The sequence below is a fragment of the Bos mutus genome, chromosome 19 (genome assembly GCF_027580195.1).
Source record: "Bos mutus isolate GX-2022 chromosome 19, NWIPB_WYAK_1.1, whole genome shotgun sequence".
Classification (NCBI taxonomy): Eukaryota; Metazoa; Chordata; class Mammalia; order Artiodactyla; family Bovidae; genus Bos; species Bos mutus.
The window spans coordinates 12,941,837-12,963,615 of record NC_091635.1 but is presented as its reverse complement, the minus strand read 5'-3'; positions in this window follow the sequence as shown (position 1 = coordinate 12,963,615).

Sequence of the window (21,779 nt, the reverse complement as noted above, 5' to 3'; positions counted from 1 at the left end):
TGACACCCAGCTCATTCGTTTTACTGCACAAACATATTTTACAGGTTGCTTTCCTCTTTGGGACGTAGTCCTGGGTGGACCTGAAACAGGTCCATTTTGTAGATTGGTGCTTCCTTGCATAGAGAGCATCTCTCAGAGAGCAAGTTCAGCTGTTTTGATGACTCCTTTCAACTGTTTATTTGTTCACCCATTAATGTGTCCAAAACATTGTGTTGAGTGCCAGTGATGTGTGGACAGAATCCAGTGGGCGGGCAGGCTGTGGTTGAGGGGCACCAGGCAGTCCTTGCTTGCAGAACCATCAGTCTGGGGTGACATGTCAGCCTAGAGGGGGCTTTTCTCCCATCCTCCTTAGGAAGCAGTAAGGAAATTCAGAGCTGAGTGAAAAGGAAGGGGAAAAGGGAGAAGGTGGGATAAAGATTTGAAGCAGCAGGCCAGCAAGTTTCCTTGCTCAGGAACCTTGCCATGGAAGCATGGAGTCCTAACCAGTAGACCTCCAGGGAAGTCCCAAGGACAGCTTATTGCTTCCCCAATGTCCATCCTCCTCTTTGTCCTTCACAGCAGAACCCCAATTCTATTCCAAGTGCAATGGGCCTAACTAAAGGACCGAGCTTTCTTGCAGCTAGTGGTGGCCAGTCGGTTGGGAACGGACGTGGGAGGGCAGAACTTCTGAGAAAGTGCTTTGACAGAGGGTTCCTCTGTCAAAGGAACCCAAGATGGAGGCTTCCTCTTCTTTCCTCTCCTCTTGCATGATTTCTGCCTGGAACTCAGATGTGTGGCTAAAGCTCCAGCAGACATCCTGAATCATGAGTAGCCTTGAGAATGGAGGCCATGGTCTGAGGACGGTGCAGCAGAAAGACGGAAGATCTTGAGTCTTAACTACTGTGGACAACTTTCAATAGTGCCTATCTCAGGGCCTCTTTTATGTGAGAGGGAAATAAATGTTTCTTTCCAGTTTCTGTTACTAGCTTCTGAATGCAACTCCTGATGTATGAGGCTGTCCAGTCATAGCTCTTACCCAGAATAGCTGGGTATTCAGGGGCTGGGTGACCATGCACACATAATCGACCCATCTTTTACAATTCTATTACTAAAACCCAAACACGCTCTTTCATCTCCAGCAGGGCATGGGGTCTAAATTTAGACTGGTGCATCACGATGTTGCTGCATCAGTCAGCTCTTCATTTAAGGCTTGTAGGCATCTCACTAAACTGGGGATAGTCAGATAACCAAAGGGAAGAAGCATTGTTACAGAGTGGCAGGTGGAGGGGTGCCGAGGACTCAAGGGAACTGTCCAGAGACTCCTCCAACACGTGTGAGAGCTGGACCATAAAGAAGGCTGAGCACTGAAGAACTGATGCTTTCGAACTGTGGTTCTGGAGAAGACTCTTGAGAGTCTCTTGAACAGCAAGGAGATCAAACCAGTCAATCCTACAGGAAATCAACCTTGAATATTCATTGGAAGGACTGATACTGAAGCTGTAATTACAACAGTTTGGCCAGCTGATATGAAGAGCCAACTCATTGGAAAAGACCCTGAGACTGGGAAAGATTGAAGGCAAAAAGGAGAAGGGGGCAGCAGAGGAAGAGATGCTTAGATAGCATCACGGACTCAATGGACATGAATTTGAGCAAACTCTGGGAGATAGTGGAGGACAGGGGAGTCTGGCGTGCTGCAGTCCACAGGGTTGCAAAGAGTCAGACACAACTTAGCAACTGAACAACAACCTCCAGTACAGATCTTCAGTGTAAAAGCAACTGACAAGGTGCCAAGCAGCCAGGTTGTGTAGCCCAGCAGAGCCCACTGCTCTTCCCCCAGGCTGTTCGTGAGCATGGGCAGGGCTGTCTCTCAACACCTGTTGACCTGGATGGGTTTAAGGTTCAGAGTTTTTTCTGAATATTGGTGTCTGTGCCACGCTAGTTAACTATATATACATATATATATAAAACTAAGATCCCACATGCCACGATACCGGAAAAAATTCAGCTCCTCAGCTGCACTTGCCACATTTCCAGGACCCAATAGCCACATGTGGTAAGTAACTACCCTATTGGACAGTGAAGATATAGATCATTCCTACCCCTGAAGAAAATTCCTTTGGGCAGTGTTGATTAATAGCATTGAGTTTCAGCTGAAACTTGCATTGTAACATTGTTACATGGATTTATACTTCACGCAAACACACATCAATCATTTGTTTTCCAAATTATTCATTTTTATGTATTTTTAAATTGAGGTATAATTTATGCATGGTAAAATGCACAAATCTTAACTATCCAGCTTAATGAATTTTTAATATGTATATACTACTGTGACCACCACTTAAATCAATATTTGGAATGTTTCCATTACTCCAGAAATTTCCCTCATGCCCCTTTGCAGTCAATATCCTGTCTCATCCCCTTCCTCTGTCCCAGGTTACCACTGGTCTGAAATCTATAGCAGTAGATTAGTATTGCCTGACCTTGAACTCATAAATGGGATCCTACAATATGGGGTCTTTTGCAGCACAGTATTTTTGAGATTCCTTCTTGTTGTTCACGTATTAGTAGTTTTCACCACTTTGCTGCTGAGCCATGTTCTATTATATGCACAGATCACAGTTCCTTTTTTTAAAAACTTGAATATAGTTGCTTTACAGTGTTGTCAGTTTCTGCTGTACAATGAAGTGAATCAGCTATATGTGTACATATACCCATCCGCTTCCTCTTGGACCCTCACCCACATCCCACCCCTCTAGGTCATCACAGAGCTCAGAGCTGAGCTCCCTGAGTTATGCAGAAGCTTCCCACTAGCTATCGGTTTCACACATTGTAGTGTACATATGTCAATGCTACTCTCCCAATTTGTCCCACCCCCTCCTTCCCCTGCTGTGTCCACATGTCCCTTCTGTATGTCTGCATCTCTACTCCTGCTCTGCAAATAGGTTCATCTGCACCATTTTTTCTAGATTCCACGTACATGCATTAAAAATTTGATATTTGTTTTTCTCTTTCTGATTCCATTCTGTACGACAGACTCTAGACCCATCTACATCTCTACAAATGACCCAGTTTCCTCTATCTGATTACTTGTTGGTGAACATTTGTGTTGGTTCCAGTTTTTGCCTGTAATGAGTAAGATACTACGTACATTTGTTCTCAGCACTTCCCTGGTGGCTCAGATGGCAAAGGATCCGCCTGCAGTGTGGGAGACCTGGGTTTGATCCCTGGGTTGGGAAGATCCCCTAGAGAAGGGAACAGTTACCCACTCCAGTATTCTCCCCTGTCGAGTCCCATGGACAGGGAGCCGGGCAGGCTACAGTCTGCGGGGTCACATAGAGTCAGACACGACTGGGCGACTTGTACTTTCATATTTGTTCTCAGGGCTTTCCGTGACCTATCGCTCCTCTTTAAGACTATCTTCAGGGATTTTTCTGGCTGGGTCACTGCCAGCATCCTATGACCTGGGCTGGAGTTCCCTGGATCAGAATTTGAAGGTAAATCTTAGTTGAGTCTCTGTTTTTGGGGACAGGTGAGGAGGCTGGCAAGTATAAAATTATGCCAAGAGGAAAACAAAGAAAAGCATTGGGAGAAACTGAGTTGATGCCTTGGGTGCTGCCTTTGGTGACATTATTTATTTACTAGGATTTCAGTGTGGTTTTGTGGATTTTCAGGAGTTAGGCATGGGGAGCCTCAGGTCACTCCAGGCCCTTGGGATGAAATGTGTGCCCCTGGATGCCAGTGATGGGAAATTAAAAGTGAAGGGTCTGCTGTTTACTTGCCTCTGATGCCCTCTGGTTCCTCATCTGCCCCTCTTGGGGTTCCCATACAATTGAGAAGACTACGTGTTTGATTTCAGGTGCTAGAATTGTTACTGAATGTGGGGCTCTGGCCGCTCATCGCTCTAAAGCCAATAAAGGGGCAAAGTTGGTGGAAAGGAAGGTTTGCTATATTTTGTAGTCTGGCCACCTCGGGGAGGGCAAACTCTTGTCCAAAGGCTGACTTCCCTGACTGGCGGTCAGGGCAAGAGCTTTTATAGGCTGAAGGAAGGGGCTACCTGCAGAAACAGCACAGTCAGTGCTGATAGTCATCTTGAAATTGGTCATACAGTGGTCTGATCAGTATCATCTTGATTGTTTTTAAGTACAGTTAACTTTCAGTTTCTGGGTCTATTTTTTCCCATTTCTTTGAGGCCAGCTCTTGGCATTGTGGCAGCTTAAGTCATGGCTACAGCCTGGTCATCATGTAGTTAACTACTCCACCTGGTGTGTCTATAAGACAGTTCATAGGACATGACTCAGAATATTATCTATAGCCCTTGGAGAGGAACTAAAGGTCCTTGACTATGCTTAATGACTCAACTATTATTATTTAGTCTTGTTGAACTGTTTTCCTTTGCTTCTGCATTTTCTCACTTCTCTGATTAAGCTGATTTTTGGGTAAAGTTTTTCCACGGACAAAAGGCAGGCTGAGGTCTGCCTGTGGTGGCAAGGACCATAGAGTCCTGCTCTGACTCAGTACCTGTCAAGGCCGCTAAACTCCACTCTGGGTGACAGGGCAGAAGGAAGATGGTTTCACAACTTCTTAGTGTGGGCATTTATTATTTTAAATATTCATTTATTAATTTGGCTGTGTTAGGTCTTAACTGAAGCATGTGGGATCTTTCTTCGTGGCTCTTGGACTCTCTAGTTGCGGTGCGAGGGCTCAGTAGTTGAGACACACGGACTTAGTTGCCCTGAGGCATATAGGATCTTAGTTCTTGGACCCAGTGATCGAACCCATGTCCCCTGCACTGGAAGGTGGATTCTTAACCACTGAGCCACCAAAGAAGTCCGAGGCATTTGCTTTTTTCAGTGCAGGTTAACTTGTCTGCCTTCATGGCACCTGCCCTGGTTGACACCCAGCTTCCATTGATGCCAGCCATGGTGCAGCCTCCCAGACTCTGGGTGGGTACCCTGGTTGGCTCCAGCTCAGCCTCCTGCTGCTTAGTGCTGGGAACCCTGGTCGTGGCACCCACCGCATGACTCCAGCCCTCGAGTACACAGCCCCGGCCCTTCTTACATGATCAACGCATAAGCCTTCTTGAAGCTCTCCTTGCCTGCAGGTCAGCAGCCAGGGTGATCTTTCTTTTTCTTTTCTAATTAATTAATTAATTTTTAATTCTGGGCTGGGCTGAGCCTTTATTGCCACTGCAGGCTCTTCATTGCTGCACACAGCCTTTCTCTACTTGCAGCGAGCAGGGGCTAGTCTCTAGTTGTGGTGCTCGGGCTTCTCACTGCGGTGGCTTCTCTTGTTACGGAGCATGGGCGCTAGAGTTCAAGGACTCAGTTGCAGCATGCAGGCTTAGTTGCCCCTTGGCATGGAGGCTCTTAGTTCCCAGACCGGGCATTGAACCCGTGTCCCCTGCATTGGTAGGAGGCTTCTTAACCACTGGGCCACCAGGGAAGTCCCTAGGGTGACCTTTCTAAGACACAAATTTGTCCCTGTTCCTTTCTTCATTAAAATACTTCAATGGCTCCCTGTCACCCACAGGATAAATATAAACTCCTAGCTACAGCATAGAAACACTTTCAGGATTTTTCCAAAGCCGCTTCTTCTGACTTGCCCACATCCACCCACAACTCCAGCCATGCTGAGGACTCACCTAGCTCTTTGCCCAGGCCCCCTGGGGCTGGTGCCAGGGAGAGGTGAGTGAGGCACTTGCCATGGGTGAAAAACTTAAGGGGTGCCTCCAAACTCAGGAACCAAAAGAAAGAACATTTAAAAAAATCAAAAATAAGGCAAAAAAAATCCATGGTGAACAAAATTTCAGAATTTTCCACGGAGACAAGCTCTGAGAGTGTGGTGCCGAGCCATCCCGGAGCCAAGGCAACAGGAAAATGTGCATTCTGATGTGTGTGTTTTTATGTGTTCTTGTAAAGGGTTCATTTAAATATTGAAAAATAGAGAAGTAGGTGTATTAACACTGACAACATTGTTTTAAGTTTAAACATTTTATTTTTACTCAATCCAGAATTTATTATAGTTCCACTCTTCCGGCTTTAAGAGAAGCAAATGCATCAGTAACATTTTCAAAATCTAGTTTTGTGGAAGAGAGTAGATTCTGCATCAGGCTCCGTTATGGTGCCACATGGCACTGGTGTGAGGATGTCCTCTTGGTCTGGTTGAGCCCAGTAAAAGAAGGCAGCAAAGAGGAAGCAGGGTCCTTGCAGTGGGTGCCGTGTAAAAGTAGGGCTGGAGAAGCCAAGAAAACACACCTAACAAGCTTGGGAACAGTTAACCCTTCCTTCAGGGGACCCGGCGCAGAAGTCTACCCACAGGCTTTATTTTATAACAAATAAAAAAATAGTTTGGTATTATTTTTTAAAGTCTGGTTAGGGACAAGGCCTGGAAATTGGACTGCCTCCGTTCTAGGTTCTGGAACCACTACACACAGCCATGTGATTTGGGGCAAGTTATTTAGCTTCTCTGCATTTCAGTTTCTTAACCTCCAAAAAGATAATATAACAGTGGAAGCTCCCTAATCTTAGGGCTGTTGTAAGAATTAAATGAGATCGTCCCCTTTCATATGGGCATGAGTTCCAGTCGCAAAGCTTTCACCCAATCACTTCCTGAAGGGCCCACTTCCTAACACCATAACATTGGAGGGGGGTAGGGTATCAACAAATGAATCATTTTTTTTTAATTTATTTGCTTATTTATTTATGGCTGTGCTGGGTGTTTGTTGATCTAGCTGTGGAGGCCGGGCGCTGGCCGTGAGAGGGCTTCTCGTTGCTTCTCTTGTTGCAGAGCACCGGCTCTAGGTCATGTGGGCTCAGTAGTTGTGGCACATGGGCTTAGTCGCTCTGTGGTATGTGGGATCTTCCCGGATCAGGGATCGAACCCCTGTCTCCTGCATGGGCAGGCAGATTCTTTACCACTGAACCACTCAGGGGAGTCCAACAAATGAATCTTGACGGGATACAACCTTCAGTGCATCGCAGTGCAAGCTCCCAGATGAAGGCTCAGAGATCAGCCAACACAACCAGCGGACTGCGTGATACACCTCAACACAGATGTCCTGCTGGCTGGCACTTTAATGATGCCTTAAAACTGCATCCCTGGCCTGTTTGTCCAGGAAACCATGTTTTCCTTACAGGTCACAGAGCAAACATGGTGAGGACCAAACCAGTTACAAGAAGTGAAAGAAGGCAGCAAAGATGGAGCAGGGTCCTTGCAGTGGGTGCCGGGTAAAAGCAGGGCTGGAGAAGCCAAGAAAAGATCCCTAACAAGCTTGGGAACATTTAACCCTTCCTTCAGGGGACCCAGCACAGAAGTCTTTCCACAGGCTTTATTTTATAACAAATAAAAAATAATTTGTTATTATTTTTTAAAGTCTATATTGCATTTGTTACAATATTATTTCTGTTTTGTGTTCTGGTTTTTTGGTCACCAGGCATGTGGGATCTTAGCTCCCGACCAGTGACCAGCATCCCCTGGACTGGAAGGAGAAATATTAAACAGTGGACTGCCAGGGCAGTCCCCAGCATTCATTATTTTTTAAAAGACTTTTGACAAATGTAGGGAGCAGTGCCGACACTCCTTATAAAGAATAAATTGGGGCCAAATAGAGGCAGTAAGATAGTTGAGCACCAGAGAATTGATGCTTTTGAATTTTGGTGTTGGAGAAGACTCCTGAGTGTCCCTTGGACTGCAAGGAGATCCAACCAGTCAATCCTAAAGGAAATCAGCCCTGAATCTTCATTGGAAGGACTGAGACTGAAGCTGAAGCTCCAATACTTTGGCCACCTGATGTGAAGAACTGACTCATTGGAAAAGACCCTGATGCTGGGAGGGATTGAAGGCAGGAGGAGAAGGGGATGACAGAGGATGAGATGGCTGGATGGCATCACCGACTCGATCCGGGAGTTGGTGGTGGACAGGGAGGCCTGGCGTGCTGCAGTCCATGGGGTCGTAAAGAGTCAGACACGACTGAGCGACTGAACTGAACTGAACTGAGAGACAGTAAAGAAGCTGTAATGGTCCTTTTAAAAAACTGGTTTTGTTTATTAAACTGAACTTTGTTCTTCCAGCATCCTCCTTCAGTGTTGTTGTTCAGTCAGTACGTCGTGTCTGTTTCTTTGCAACCTCATGGACTGCAGCATGCCGTGCTCCTGTGTTCCCCACTACCTCCTGGGGTTTGCTCAAATTCATATCCATTGAGTTGGTGACGCTATTGAACCATCTCATCTTTTGCCACCCCCTTCTCCTTCTGCCTTCAATCTTTCCCAGTATCAGGGTCTTTTCCAATGAGTCAGCTCTTAGCATCAGGTGGCCAAAGTATTGCAGCTTTAGCTTCAGCGTCAGTCCTTCCAATCAATATTCAGGATTGATTTCCTTTAGAACTGAATGGTTTGAATTGTGTCCATCTTTTCCTTATCTCCAAATTGGTCTACACATCATATCCGGGTTTGCTTCCAAAACACAGCTCAGACCTGATGTCTCTTGGCTGGATGCAAATACTCTATGTCTCCCTATTGGCTGCAAGAACTACTGGTTGATTTCTTTCCTTCCTTGAAGCCATTTAGGGCTTCTCTGGTGTCTCGACAGTAAAGAATCTGCCTGCAATGTGGAGGGCCCAGATTTGATCCTTGGGTCAGGAAGATTCCCTGGAGAAGGAAATGGCAACGCACTGCAGTATTCTTGCCTGGGATATCCCAGGGACAGAGGAGCCTTGCGGGCTACAGTCCATAGCATTGCAGAGTTGGACATGACTGAGTGACTAACACTTTGATTTGAAGCCCTTTCCTGCCTGGGTTTCAGGATGCATGCTTTCTTAGGTTTCACCTCATTTCACCAGCTGCCCTTTTAAACTTTCCTTAACTGGCTCCTCTCCATCTCCCAGACTTTGATATGTGGGAGTACCCCAGGGCTCAATCTTGCTATCTCTTCCCTTTCCTAGCTATTCTTGTGCCCTTGGTGATCTCATCCTTTCTTATGTCCTAAAACATCATTGTCTTGCTGAGGACTTCCAAATTTTATACTTCTAGCTCAGACCTCTTCTCTAATCATAAACTTAGAGATCCAACTTTTTTGGTGTGAGAAAAATGAGCCAGGTAAATCTAGTCTGTTGTAGTGATCTTTTCAAAAAGACAAATGTAGCAGATTATATTATTTAAAAGATTTACTTATTTATGTATCTATTTGGCCATGTCAGGTCTTAGTTGCCGTACATGGGATCCTCCTTGCATTATGTGGGATCTTCTGTTGAGGCGCACAGACTCTCTATTTGTGGTTCCTGGGCTGAATTGCAGCATGTGGAATCTTAGTTCCCTGACCAGGGATCGAACCCAATTGCCCTGCATTGGAAATCAGATTCTTAACCACTGGGCCAACCAGGAAATGCCCCTGCCTCCTTTCTGATCATATCACCGCTCTCATTTCCTTCTGTAGGCTGCACTCCTCTGAAGCAAATTTCTACACTCTGAAAGCTCCCCTCCCTTCCCCTCCATACCCTCTCTCCACTCCTGTCTGGCATCTTGGAGCCTGAGATTGTCAAAAGCCCTTCAGGTTTCAATGCAAATCTACTCAGAGAGGGGGGCCTCTCCAAGCCTGTTGTCTTAGCGGAAGCGGGACACTTAGAACTGTTCACTGCATTACCGCGGTGCTGATGTACAGCCTGGATCCCCGAGTTAGACGGCACAACATGGAGAAAATTAGCACGTCAGAAGAACTTGTCTGCAGCATTATAGATGCTCCATAATCACCAATGTTTCAATATTCTCTCCAGAGCAGCTAATGATGCTGACAAAACACATTGAGCTGCCGTTCCCTTCCGCACATCCAGATAAAAGTCACTGCGTCTTGATGCAGGGCACATCATGAGTTGATGGCAAAACATTATCTTTTCTTTATGAATAATAGAAGACATTTGGCTTGCTCAGAATCTTTTAAAAACTGTAGCCATAGTAACATGTGTTTTGCCCGTTAATATGAGATTTTTCCCCCCTCTTAAAGACAATAGCCTGCTTTACAATGTGTTCTTATCCCCCCAATAGTGCAATATCCATTAGATTTGTGACTCGACCAAAGTCAGAGATAGAAAAGAAGATTGTCTTTGCTACTGGTGAGATTCTTGGCTACTACCCCTGTGGGGTGGCATAAAAGCCAGGTTCTTTTTGGCCAACATTTTTAGTTTACAACAAAAGAGAAAAGTGTCTAGTGGAAAACTCCGTATGTATCTAAGCTCAAGGGTGATTTGGCCTCTAGCATCAAGATGGCCCTGCTGTGTGGTTGTCGTGGGCGGGAAAGGGTGCTCCGTAGACATGGGGCAGAGTTTCTCTTTTTTGTAGTTTACACGCTTCCATGAGGGTATGGGGAATTTGTAAGAGCAGGCAGGAAGGCGTGGGTGCTCAATGTCAGAACGGTTGAAGGAAGAGGGGTCAGTGAGCCTGGAGAGGATAACTGGAGTGTTTCAGAAAATGATGGCCAATTTCTTTTCATTTTATCAGTTTTACTGAGATGCAGCTGACAAATAAAATCATAAGATATTTAAAATGTACACTGTGATGATTTGATATATGTGCACATTGTGAAAGGATTGCTTCCATTGGTTCCAGCTAAGTGGTAATGATGTCCAGTTGCAAATACCTGAGAGGCTGGGTTGGGAAGAGAGTGATTTGACTTGTTTTGAGTGGGCCTGGGAGAAGGAACTAGTACCTAGGGATGGGAAGACACCAAAGGGGACTATATTATAATTAATCTGAGGACGAATCAGTCTCCTTGCTGTTGCCCAGAGATCGCTTGGGATGTGTGAGCAGTTATGGTGCCTTGGGTTGGATTCCCCGGGACACAACTCTGAGATGTATTTACGAATGTTGAAAATTTATAAGGGAGTGTCTTTGTCATCTATGTCTTGGGGGATGGGCAAAGGAATGGTAACAGAAGAGAAAGGAGTTGAGCTGTGATAAGCTCTGATGAGCCTTTTGGCTGACCCCATAGGGAGCCTTGGAGCAAGGGTGATCCTTAGCACTGTCTTGGATTGAGGCAAAGGCACTGGCCCTTGGGAACTTGACACTGACCAGTCATTGGATGCAGGGGAGGTGGGGCTTCCCTGGTGGCTCAGTGGTAAAGAATCCGCCTCCCCATGCAGGAGATGCGGGTTCGATCCCTGGACTGGGAAGATGTCCTGGAGAAGGAAATGGCAACCCACTCCAGTAGTTTTGTCTGGGAAATCCCATGGACAGAGGAGCCTGGCAGGCTACAGTCTGTGGGGTCGCAAAGAGTCAGACATGACTTGTTGACTAAATGACAACAGCAACAACGATCCCCTGGGGAGGAAGGGGTGACCTTGTATAAAACTGCTCTCTTCTGCTGAGGGAAATTCCAGAATAATTCATCTGAGAGTCATCAACCACCAACATTCCCAGAAGCTGAGGAAATGAGTGTTTGCCTTGGCCTGCTGGGGGGATCTGGGGAGTGTACCATGGTGTCCACTATGAGGATGTAGTGAGTTAACCACATCATGCACTAGAAACGGCCGCTTGATGGAGATGTTGTGATGTCTCCATCATGTTACTTCTCGTATCCTTCTGGGGTTCATATCCTAAAAAAAATATTATCAGATCTATAGACAATCCCTTTTAGCCCCCATGTGGCCTCCAACATGTGTCTTGGACGAAATCAAGAGAACTGTTTGCTTAGTTTCTCACTTAAAGCTCTTAACTCCTAGGCACCATCTGATCCATAGTCTTTGGTTCCAGGAAGAACAGTTCATTTATAATTTTTGTTAAAACAATACTGGGAGTTCCCTGGTGGCCTAGTGGTTACTATTTGGTGCTTTCACTGCAGAGCCTCGGGTTCAATCCCTGGGTGGAAAACTGAGATCCCACAAGCCACTTGTCATGGCCAGAAAAAAACAAAAAACAAAAAAACCCCACACACAACAGTATTAATTGGGTGCCTTCCTCTAGGAGCTAGAAACTCAGGTATGAATAGAGTCCCTCTCCTGATGTGGTTATATTCCAACGGGAAAGACAGAAAACAATAAACAAATAAGATTATCCTGGTGAGTGGGTACAGAATGATTGTGTGCAGATACTCAAAGAGTGAAGTAGTGATGCTGGAACTTTGAGAATCAAAAACTATGCATGGCTTTCATGAGAAAAGATCCTAGTTCTATTAGAGTATTGACATGAGGGCGTCCTTGAATGCAGAATCCACTAGTTGGAGTGGTTTGTTTCCTCATCTGAAAAGTTAGGACAATTTCAATACTCACTGTGTAGTGTTGTTGTGAAGATCAAAGCCTGTCATGCCTGGAAGTGCTGACCTTAGTTTGTGCGCTTAACCTGGCACATAGGTTAAGTGCTCAATATACGCTAGCTCTTAATTGTGATGTTTTATCAAGAACTGGGACTTAAACCTAAGATTTAAAATTCTCTCCAAGTCCTTACTCAGTGTGACCTCCTTCTCACATCTCTATCCCCATCTCTAGCCCTCCACTCCCATCCCCACATGCACCCCCACCCCACTCACATCCCCACCTCCATCTCCATCTTCTTCTCTGTCTCTTTTTCTCCCAGTCTTAATCTCTGTCTCTCTCAGTCTCTACCTCGGTCTCTCTTTCTCTGTGCATATCTCTTAGTCTATCCTTATGACTTGTACTCTATCTCTGCTTGTTTGTCTTCTCTGCCCCTCACTATCTTTTGTTTCTTCTTTAGCCCTCTCTCTGTTTCTTTGTCTTTCGCTCTGTTCTGGTTTTTTTCTTTCTATAACCCTTTCTCTCTGTCTCTTTCCTTCCTTCTGCCAGACTGAGAGCCCAGCTGCCCTCTATTGTTGCTATTCAGTCACTAAGTTGTGTTCTGTTCTTTGTGACTCATGGACTACAGCATGCCAGGTTCCCCTGTCCTTCACTCTCTCCAGGAGTTTGCTCAGATTCACATCCCTTGAATCGGTGGTGCTATCTAACCCTTCTATAGGCCCATGAGTAGGCAGCTCTCCATAGTACTGATGAGAACAGGAGGTCCAGGCCTCCATTCCTCTTTGGGGAACAGAGATGGATAACAGCCACTTTTCCTTGAGCAGTCACTCAGCAGGCACTCTCCAGCTTCTGGTGCAGGGAGAAGAACTTCCCTTAGTGGCACTGGCTTCCCTAGAGCACACACAAGACCCCCATTTGATCATGAGAGCAGCTGCCTTTCTGCCTCCTTCCCACAAACACACTTAATCCTGCCTAATACATGCTCATACAGCCGCCACGGGGGGATTGGAGCAGCAGGTGCTTCCTGGTCTCTGGACTGGAGCAAAGCAGACTGGAAGCAGATTTATTTCTCTTGCTCTAGTGGTGCATGGCCGCTCCCCAGTGAGGGACCTGGGGGCTGGCCTTCCAGAAACATGGGAGCTTTATCCATGGAAAGCCTTCTCAAGGAAAATGGTGGCAAAAAGCTGTGCCACTTTATTCCTCAACGGTGCTTTCTTTAATGTCACCTAAAGTGAATTCAATGATGAGAGCCTTGGGATTTCGTCTCTCTTGATCCCTTTTAGAAGGTGATGGTTGGAGGGAAGGCTCCGGGCTTGGGGGGAGGAGGAAGTGAAAATGTGATGACGTAACTTAAAGCAGCCACGGGTAGATTTCAGTCCTGGCCCTATCACTAACTCTTTGTGATCTCAGGCACAGGATTGATCAGTTTCCCCATCTGAAACTGGGAACAAAAATGCATACTTCAGGAGGGCTTCCCTGGTGGCTCAGTGGTAAAGAATCCACCTGCCAATGCAGGAGAAACGGGTTCGGTCCCTGGTCCAGGAAGATCCCACATGCTGCAGAGCAACGAAGCCCGTGAGCCACAACTATTGAGCCTGTGTTCTGGAGCCTGGGAGTCGCATCTACTGAGCCCATGTGTTGCAACTACTGAAACCCGAGTGCTCTAGGGCAACAAGAGAAGCCACTGCAACGAGAAGCCCATGCACCACTACTGGAGAGCAGCCCCTGCCCGCCGCAACTAGAGAAAGCCCGTGCAGTAATGTTAACCCAGCACAGCCAAAAAGAAATAAAATAAAATAAATATATACTTCATCTTCCTCATAGGATCGCTGTGAGGATCAAGCAGAAAACGGGGTGAGAGAATTTGAAAATGAAGTGTTGAGCACATTCCAATAGCTCACAGTTTTTGAGTGCCTTCTAAGGCCAGACTCTACAAGCTCATGCATTTTCATATGCAATCGTTAAGATGCTAATGAGGTAGTTACTAGTATTGTCCCATCTAAAGGATAAGGACACTGGGGCCCACTGAGGAGTTACGTGTCCTGCCTGAAGTCACACTGAGCTAGTGTGAAAGAGAGAGGAGAGAGTTAGGAAAGGGATTCAGGTCTGTTTGACTCCAAAGTTTTGTCTCTTTCCTTGTGTCCTTTCCCTGACCCCATCTTGGAGGATAAGCTGTGGATGATGTCCCGGGAGCCCTGTGGTCCTGATGGATTAACTGAGACCCAGGCAGATGGCAGGGCTTGAGTTGGCAGATCCATCCTGGGATGTCCGAGAGGCTGACCTTGGACACACCAGAGGGCACTTGGAGGAAGAGGGTTTGGAGTTCCTTGCCTCAGGGAGCCCACCATCTGCTCTAAACTCTTTCAGACCAATTACCTTCAGAATCTGTGACTTTGGCCGACACTTCCGGGCAGGAATGGTTAAGGAGCTGCCTTGTTCATCCAGAGAGAGCAGGGTTGTGCCTGAAAAAGATGCTTCTGGAAGTCCAGGAGGCATCTCTCCATGGCAACAAGGACCCAGCCTGAGGATTCTGCCAACAGCTGGAGCCCTTCTTCTACCTTCTTCGATCTGCAGCCTCATCTTCCACCTCCAAGCCACAGGCATCAACTGATGGTGCTTATTTCTATTTTGAAGACACCAAGTATGCTTTCAAAGTCTTGGGTTCAAAACTGTAAGCCAGCCCTTCTGGGATAGATGAAGCAGTGGAGATTGATCAAGGAAGGATTCTGAAGAGAGTTGAGATGAGTTTCTACAACTGAGATGCTCAGCTTCCTAAGTGTGGGTGTGAATTTGGTCACATTTCATACTTTTAACTAAAAATGGGTTTTAGCCCACTGCTTGCCATATTTAAAAAAATCTTAGCAAATCTCTCAGGGTTTTGGGATTATAAAAGAAAACTCAGAGTACACTCTGTCCAAAATGGTCAGTCTGGCTTCTGGATGCTTGTGCTGATAGAACTAGGAACCACAACCAATCTACCAACAGACAGGCTGGTATCAGCTGCCATTGTTGCTGTTGCAACACAAAATAGTCGTTGGAAACTGGTCCGGCACGAGGCAATGCTCTCTGGTCCTTGCTCGTACTGTTCCGCTTGCTGGTTCAGATCCCTCCACTGATCAAGTCATTCTCAGGAAAGATCCTCTTTCCTTTGTGCTACTCTGGATTCAAGGCACTCCACAGTGGGGCTCCTGAGCCAACAGGTCTCTGGTTCACCCTCGTGTTCTTAACCACATCCTTGTCACATGGTGGGCTGGCAGTGAGGGTTCTGTTAGCCTCAGCCAAACACAGTGACTAGACCAACACTCTCTTGCACTAGCTCGGGTCACCCCTCTAGGCTGCCCCATCCCCTCAGGGTGGCTCTCAGCCTCGCAATGTCATTTCTTTCTGATTGATCTTAGTCAGGATCATTAAAGATTCCAATAGGTTTGAATCTCACAGTGGAAGAGGGCAACATTGGCATATTTGCTGAGAAGCTACCCCAGGAGCCAATCTCCAAGACACCTTCTGCTTGCCAAGGAGTGTTGGCAGGAACAGTCAACATGTTAGCCAGAAATCTGTCCAGTTGCAGCCCTCCCTTGAAAGGCAATGGGTTTTATATTTTATACAGGGGCCAGGGGAGTTTTCCCAGAACAATTCACCTATGTGGAGAAGTAACTGCAATGTTTAAATTTCACCCCCCTAGAAATGTTTCAATTCTGCCTGATCAGGTATCCTGTTGCACTTACAAGAAACCAAGAAGAGGCCCTGACCCTTCAAGTCTCCATTTTCCTGCTCTGATTAGTTCCTGAGCCCAGAGCCTGAGTCTTTGTTCAAGTTTTGGGCTTGGTCTCTTCTTCAAGCTCTAGTGGATAACTCAGTCGTCTGCCCCCTTCCTGGAAGTGAAGCCTCGTCTTGCTCTGGCCTGTTTTCCATCTGATTGTTCCTGGCCTTGGTGGGTGGATAAAGGGGGAGTGTCTTTTTTTCCACATTTTAAAATAAAACCTATTTTGGAGTAATTCTGGGTTTACACAAAAATTGTAAAGATAGTACAGGCAGTCCCTGCACTTCACCCACTTCCTCTGATGCCAGCATGTTATGTAACTCAGTACATCTGTCAAAACGAAGACAGTGACATTGATACAGTGCTATTAACTGAACTCGTGACTGTACTCAGTCGCTCAGTCATATCTGACTCTTTGCAACCCCATGGACTGTAATCTGCCAGGCTCCTCTGTCCGTGGACTTTCCCAGGCAAGAATATTGGGATGGGTTGCCGTGCACTCCTCCAGGGGATCTTCCCAACCCACAGATCAAATCCACGTGTCCTGCGCTGGCAGACTAATTCAATACCACTGAGCCACCTGGGAAGCCCCATTAATTGAACTAGGGACTTTATATGGATTTTACCAGTTTTGCTACTAATGCTGTTTTTCTGTTCCAGAGTCCATTCCAGGGTACCATGATGTATTTGAGAAAAGCATATATTGAATAGATAGCCAGTGGGAATTTGCTGTTTGATGCAAGGAACTCAAAGCCAGAGCTCTGTGACAACCTACGGGGGGTGGGGTGGGGGTGGGGTAGAGGGGTGGGTGGGGTGTTGGGGAGGGAAGTGGGAGGGAGATTTAAGAGGAAGGGGACATATATATACCTATGGCAGATTCGTGTTGATGCATGGCAGAAACCATCACTATACTTTTAAAGTAATTATCCTCCAATTAAAAATAAAATAAAATTTAAAAAGAAAAGCATCTATTTTTTGTTTTTATTTTATTTTTTAAATTAATTAATTAATTTATTTTACTTTACAATATTGTATTGGTTTTGCCATACATTGACTTGAATCCACCATGAGTGTACATGTGTTCCCCATCCTGAACCCCCATTCCCACCTCCCTCCCTATACCATCCCTCTGGGTCATCCCAGTGTACCAGCCCTGAGCACCCTGTATCATACATCGAACCTGGACTGGTGATTCATTTCATGTATGATATTTTACATGTTTCAATGCCATTCTCCCAAACCATCCCACCCTCGCCCTCTCCCACAGAGTCCAAAAGGCTGTTCAATACATCTGTGTCTCTTTTAATCATCTATTTTTTGTCACTGTGCCCTCAGAGTCCAGTCTAAGGCTTGCTTGGCACCAAAAGGGATATGTGTGAATGAATGAATGAGTGACTGAATAAGTGCTATCCAAGGACAACCATTCCACCCTGATTAGTTGCTATAAGGCCTCTTGGCTGTGTTTCCCATACATCTTGGCATCTTGGGACACCGCAGAGGTTCACTGAGGCCCAACCACCTGAGGCCTAGTCAGTTTTGCTGCTGAGACAGCCTCTCAGGGCTTGTCTTAGATCACCCTGTCCCTATTGCCCTGGCTGTTCTGCCAGGCCGGGAATAATGGTCCAAGCCCTGATTCTGCATCTTTCCATCCCAGGCCTGTAGGGAGAGTGTGTGCTTTCTTGGGGATGTGTGGGGATGTCTGACATAGGAGCAGCTTCAAAGATGGGTGCACCCTCGAAATATTGAGAAATGGTCACAGATCCCTGGAGCTTCCTTCAGGGGTGGCCAGTATTTTCTGTGGCTTCACGAATTCCCCTTATTTCTATGTCAGTCAGGACTCAATCATAGAAGCTGACAAATGTTGAGTTTTCTAGAAATAGAGATATATTATAGGAAGTTGTCTTTATGCAATTGTGGGAACCAATTAAGACCTCCGTGTAAGGTTGTTGCTTCTGTGTCTGCACTGGGTCTGAAGTCACTTGCAGCTGGCATAGCAGACTGATGGAAAGGAGAATTGGAGGTGAACTTGGGGAAAGCAAATACAAGTCGGAAACCATGAAGACAACTGGAACCAGTGACATGCCAGAGCTTGTAAGACTGTCTTGTGAGAGCTGATTATTAAATTTTTAGGAATTCTATGATGCAGTTGTTAAACACAGTCATTATAAAAATTAAATTAGATGAACTTACAATTAAATAAATTGCATTAAAAATAAAGCTCATTGCTTCCTAATTATTCTGCTATGACCTATTACCTATACCCCTGGAATAATTTATATCAACTTTATCTGTGTGGTGGAAATACTGTATACAGGTATGCTACTGGATCCGTCTTCCCAACTTCATGTTCAGTGGTGTCATGGTGGCAGCTTGCAATTAGCCCTGTGGGGATATTTATATTATTGAAATTGGCAAATACTCAAGTCAGGCCTTGATGAATTATTTTATAAGTTGCCTAGACCTAAGAAGTTGATGGACAACAGCTTCTCCACCAAGCAGGTTGTAAATAAATTTCAAATGGAATCTGGCATCACCCTGAAGGAATTCTAACTTCACACTGTTGAAGCTGTTGTCTTCAGAACCTTGGTGTAGTTGAACTGACAGTTACTGTGTTGTGACCTGGAGTTCACCATTAAAAGGGTCACCCATGCAAAGTCATGGAGTTTTTTTTAATTTTTTTTGGTTATTAATGATTGTTGGCACATCCTATGCAATGTATCTAAACTGAATTATGGTACCAGATAAAGTTATAGATGGGAATGAAGCTTGTGTATCATCCATTATCATGTGTAATCAATAAAAGATTTAATACCCTCTTGAAAAAAAAAACAAGTTGATGGACAGAACATGAATAAAACAAATTAAACTTAAAAATGTCTAATATTTGTAGCAGTTACACTGTGGGTAAAGGAAATACTCCTTTGGTATTCAAAACTACTTTCAACCTAGCAAAGACGTAGCTTACAACACAGAAGAACAGCTTCGTTGTTTCACTTTTGTCTTGCTTGTTGTCATAAACAATGTCAACCAAGATTCACTCTGGAACTGCACCCGGAGAGCAGGTTGTCTGACACATACCAGCACACTGTTGATTGTGTCTGTTTCTTGTGGCCTCCAGTCTCGATGACACAGGTGATGTGGGGGAGAAGCTGGCAGCCTTTATTGCCAAGCTGAACACACACCTGGCCCAAGACAAAGAAAAATGGAAGGAAGAGAGCCAGGAGAAGCTAGAGGAGGTAAGCCAGGTGCTCCCCCACATCAGCCAATGAGAGATGGTTGTGTGTGAACGGCAAGACTGCCTAGAGTTCTTCTGCCTCCCAAATTTCATGCATCTCATGCCACCCTCAACTTGGAAGCCAGCTTCCCCTGGTGGCTCAGTGGTAAAGAATCTGCCTACAATGTAGGAGCCTCAGAAGACACAGGTTAGATCCCTGTGTTGGGAAGATCCCCTGGAGGAGGGCACAGCAACCCCCTCCAGTATTCTTGCCTGCAGAATCCCATGGACAGAGGAACTTTGTGGACTATAGTTCATAGGGTTGCAAAGAGTTGGACAGGACTGAAGTGACTTAGCACTGCACTGCACTGAACTTGGAAGCACTCAGGAAAGGGAAATCTGAGAACTGTGGTTCCAGCTGAGCCAAGCTGACTTGGCCCCACACATTTCCTGACTCCAAGATGTGATGTGAGGCGGGGTTGAAGACCTCACTGGGTGACACAGCTGGCCCAGGGCCTGAAGGGTTCCAGCTCTGGCTGTCGGCAGTGTGCTGGTGGGTACCTGACACACCCAGCGCCAGGATCAGGGGTGTGTGGAGTGGGGCTGCTGTGCCAATGCTCTGCTTGTATCATCAATTCAGAAGGCAGGGCTGGGACATCCTGGGAGCCAGGATTCTAAAATAATACATTCTCTGCACCAGAATACTGGAGTGGGTAGCCATTCCTTTCTTCAGGGGATCATCCCAATGCAAGGATCGAAACCAGGTTTCCCACATTGCAGGAAGATTCTTTACCAGATGAGTCACCACGGAAGCCCCAAGGAATAAATGGGAGGACTCGTATTAAGAGGTGTCTAAATAAGTCTTTCAGGGGGCACTCTGGGTTAAGGACCGTGGTAGGTATGACAAAGCATTGAGGGGCTGGGAAGGAGAATCCATGAAGAACTTCCTTCAGTGGAGAGCTCTGGGATGAGCGAGTGTTCCCCCCACCACCCGTGGGCCAGCTGAGTCCCACTCATCAGAGGAGAGGTGGGGCTCATGGAGGTACATCTACCGTGTGATCTTGTGATCAGGCAACCTGGATCCTCTCCATGGGCTGGCTTCTGGGCTGCCTGTCAGCACCTGCTAAGGCTTCGATGGACCCCGCCTGCTTTGACAACAGGAAGGCGTCCTATTCAGGGCTGCAAGGGACAGGCTTTCATTTCCTTGGCTGTGAGCGTAGTCAGATGGGCCAATGTTGGCTCCAGTGTCTAAGTCAGGGACTGAGCTGGGAGGCTTCAGTAAAGCATGACCTTGGCCAGCTGGTCCCTGGCAGGTGCCAAGTCACAGGTGGGTAAGATACTTCCTGGGGGAGGGGCCCTGGAAAGGGCTGAAAAGGGAACAGGAAGAGTTGGTTCAGCCAACTAACATGATTGTGTCACTTTCTTCTTCATTGAGTGTAAACTAGAATCCCATCCCTGAGACCCCCCACCCTTTGTCACACCTAGGGATGAGGTGGGTAACATGGGCCCTTGCCGCCTACCCATGGTAGGTGCTTCTTCACAGGCATGGCCACAAGAGCCACTCAAAGCGGGGCAGCTGGAGGGGTGGCAGGCAGAGGCATTGCCTGCAGCTTGCCAAGCCCACTCCTCTAGGACCCGGTGTTCCTGTGCCTGCCACTTGGCCATGACACATGTCTTTAGCTGGTTCAGCTTCCAACCTGTTGTAATCCTCTTGTCCTGATCATGTCCTGGGGCTCCAACAATCCTCTTCTTTCTCTAATGGACTCTGGGCTTAGTGAGTGATGCTTGCTCTGTGCACAGAACTTCAGCTGAACACTCTGGACCAGGCTGCCAGCACTCTTAGGCCTGCTTGGCTTTGCCGCTGGAGGATGGTCATCGGAACACAAAGACCTTCCTGACAATCCCAGTACTGCTGTCTGACCAGGCTGACCTTGTCATTAGGGTAGGCAGAGACTCATTTGTCACACAAGAATGGGGTGAATACCCTTTAGGAAGGCAAAGAGCAGTCTCTTTTATCCACGCTGCTTTGGGCTGCAATACTGCCTGCTCCCTCCCTCCTTCTCTCCCTTCCTTCTTTCCTTCCTCCTGTCACCTCTCCTCTTCCCCATGATGGAATGCCACGAGATGGTAATACGATGATCTGAGGACCCAGGGACTTGATCCTGTGTGAAGACTAAGATTCCCAAGGTCTTCCAAAGACTCATTCACTTACATGTCAGGTGGTGGCTGCTGACCTTTGGCTGGGGGCCTCAGTTTCTCTCCACATGGTCTCTCCCTGTGGGCTGGTTTGAGCTTTCTGACAGCATGATGGCTGACTTCTCCAGAGCGAACTTTCTCAAAACAGCACCAATGGGGTGGAAGTGCTATCCTTCCCATGACCCAGGCTCACACAGCATTACTTGCACTGAACTCTGGTTGGTGGTTGGAGCTGTCCCTAAACCCGATTAGTTTCAGGGGGTGGGAAGCATAGATCCTGCCTGTCAGAAGGATGCCTATTGAAGTCACCTTGCATGAGTAACATGGGAGTGAGAGATATTGCAGTGTTATTTAAGAAATACCTCTGCCACACAGGCAAACTAACTGTCCCC